Raw genomic sequence first — 2,437 nt, 5'->3', positions numbered from 1 at the left:
AGGGACACTCTCACATAAAAACAGCCCTTTAAAACCAGACTAGATAACTATTACTCCTAAATTCACAAAGTAAGAGAAAAATATGTAAAATAAAGAAGCAGAGCGACCATTCCCAATTAAAAGAGCAAGAGAAATCCCCTGAAAGAAAACCAATGAAACACACCTCTCCAGACTACTAGATTTTGAGTTCAAAAAGGAGGTAATAAAAATACCACACACACACATACACACAAATTATAAGCAATATCACTGATGAACAAAGATGCAAAAATCCTCAACAAAATACTAGCAAAACAAATTCAACAATACATTGAAAGAATCATATACCATGATCAAGTGGAATTTATTCCAGGGATACAAGGCTTTTTAATATGCACAATCAATGTGTGTGATACATCACATTAACAAATTGAAGAATAAAAATCATACAGTCATCTCAATAGAGGCAAAAAATCTTTTGATGAAATTCAACATCTGTTTATGATAAAAGCTCTCCAGAAAGTGGGCATAGAGAGAAAATACTTTATCATAACAAAGGCTATATATGACAAACTCACAGCAAATATTATATTCATGGTGAAAAGCTGAAATCATTTCCTCTAAGATCAGAAAAGAGACAAGGATGTCCATTCTCACCACTTTTATTCAACATACTTTTAGAAAGCAAACTTATGGTTACCAAAGAGAAAGGTGGGGGAGGGACAAATTAGGAGTTTGGGACTAATATATACACACTGCTGCTGCTGCTGCTGCTAAGTTGCTTCAGTCGTGTCCAACTCTCTGTGATCCCATAGACGGCAGCCCATCAGGCTCCGCTGTCCCTGGGATTCTCCAGGCAAGAACACTGGAGTGGGTTGCCATTTCCTTCTCTGATGCATGAAAGTGAAAAGTGAAAGCGAAGTCACTCAGTCGTGACCCCATGGACTGCAACCCACCAGGCTCCTCCATCCATGGGATTTTCCAGGCAAAAGTACTGGAGTGGGGTGCCATTGCCTTCTCCCATATACACACTACTATATACAAAATAGATGATCAACAAGGTCCTTTATATAATACAGGGACTTTTACTCAACATTCTGTAGTGACCTATTTGGGAAAAGAATCTGAAAAAGAATAGATATGCATATGTGTATAACTGAATTTCTTTACTGTATACCTGAAATTAATACAATATTGTCAATCAACTATACTCCAAAATAAAGAAAAGTGAAAGCGTTATTCACTCAGTCATGTCTGATTCTTTGCAACACCATGGACTGTAGCCTGCCAGGCTTCTCTGTCCATGGGATTTCTCAGGCAAGAATACTGGAGTGGGTTGCCATTCCCTTCTCCAGGGGATCTTCCTGACCCAGGGATTGAACCCAGGTCTCCTACATTGCAGGTGGATTCTTTACTGTCTGAGCCACCAGGGAAGCCCAATATAAAATAAACATTAATTTTAAAAAGAAAATATGGTCAGTATCAAAAGTCTCTTGTAATTCTTTTTATTTCTACTCAGGATAATATTAAATAAAGAACTGCAGGACTTCTCTGATGGCCCAGTGGCTAAGATTCCACAGTCCCAATGCAGGGGGTGGGCCTAGGTTCTACCTCTGATCGTGGAACTTAATCCCACATGCTACAACTAAAGAGTTTGCAAGTAGCAACTCTTCAACTACAGATCCCCCATGCCAAAATGAAGATCAAAGATCCCAAGAGGTGCAACAAAGACCTGGCACAGCTTTATAAATAAATATGTAAGAAAGTAAATATTAAAAAAAAAAAACCTGGTATCAGAATAAAATCCAACATCATTATTAAAATGATGATTAGACAAATCTAACTTCTAAGGTTATTGCCTCTTGTACAATATACTTATTTCACAGAGACAAGGGTTTTTTTGGGTCATAGAACCATGAAGCTAAATCTACATGAGATGATAATGGTGATGATAAAGACAATGACAGCAACAAATACAGTAGTAGAAGGGCTCACATTCATGAAGTCATGTTTGAACAGAATGGGATGGATTTCCTATATTTTGTTCTACCAGGTCAAACACTCAAGATGCTGTAAACCAAACTCAAATGTAGACCTGACTGATAAAGCGCAGGTACTTTTAAACATGATTGTATTTAGTTATTCAGTAAACAGGTATTGACTGCTGACCATGTCATGGACACTGTGGAAAACATTGGGGAAGGCAGCAGGAATGCTATGGTCAGTAAAACAGCTGGGTCCCCATGTAGATACAGGTTTTCTGTTCATAAGTAAGACATCAACAAATTGGCATCCCAACAAGTGTAATATTTTAATTTCTGATAAGCACTGAAAAGGACTAGGATGCATGAGGGTAAAGGGATAACCCAAAGTACATGAGTTGGTTGGAAATGTTTCCCTGAGAAATTCAGTTTATATATATATATATTTTTTTTTTAACTTAGATTCAGAATACATA

Source organism: Capra hircus, chromosome 3, assembly GCF_001704415.2.
Source record: "Capra hircus breed San Clemente chromosome 3, ASM170441v1, whole genome shotgun sequence".
Lineage (NCBI taxonomy): Eukaryota > Metazoa > Chordata > Mammalia > Artiodactyla > Bovidae > Capra > Capra hircus.
This window is presented reverse-complemented; position numbering follows the sequence as displayed.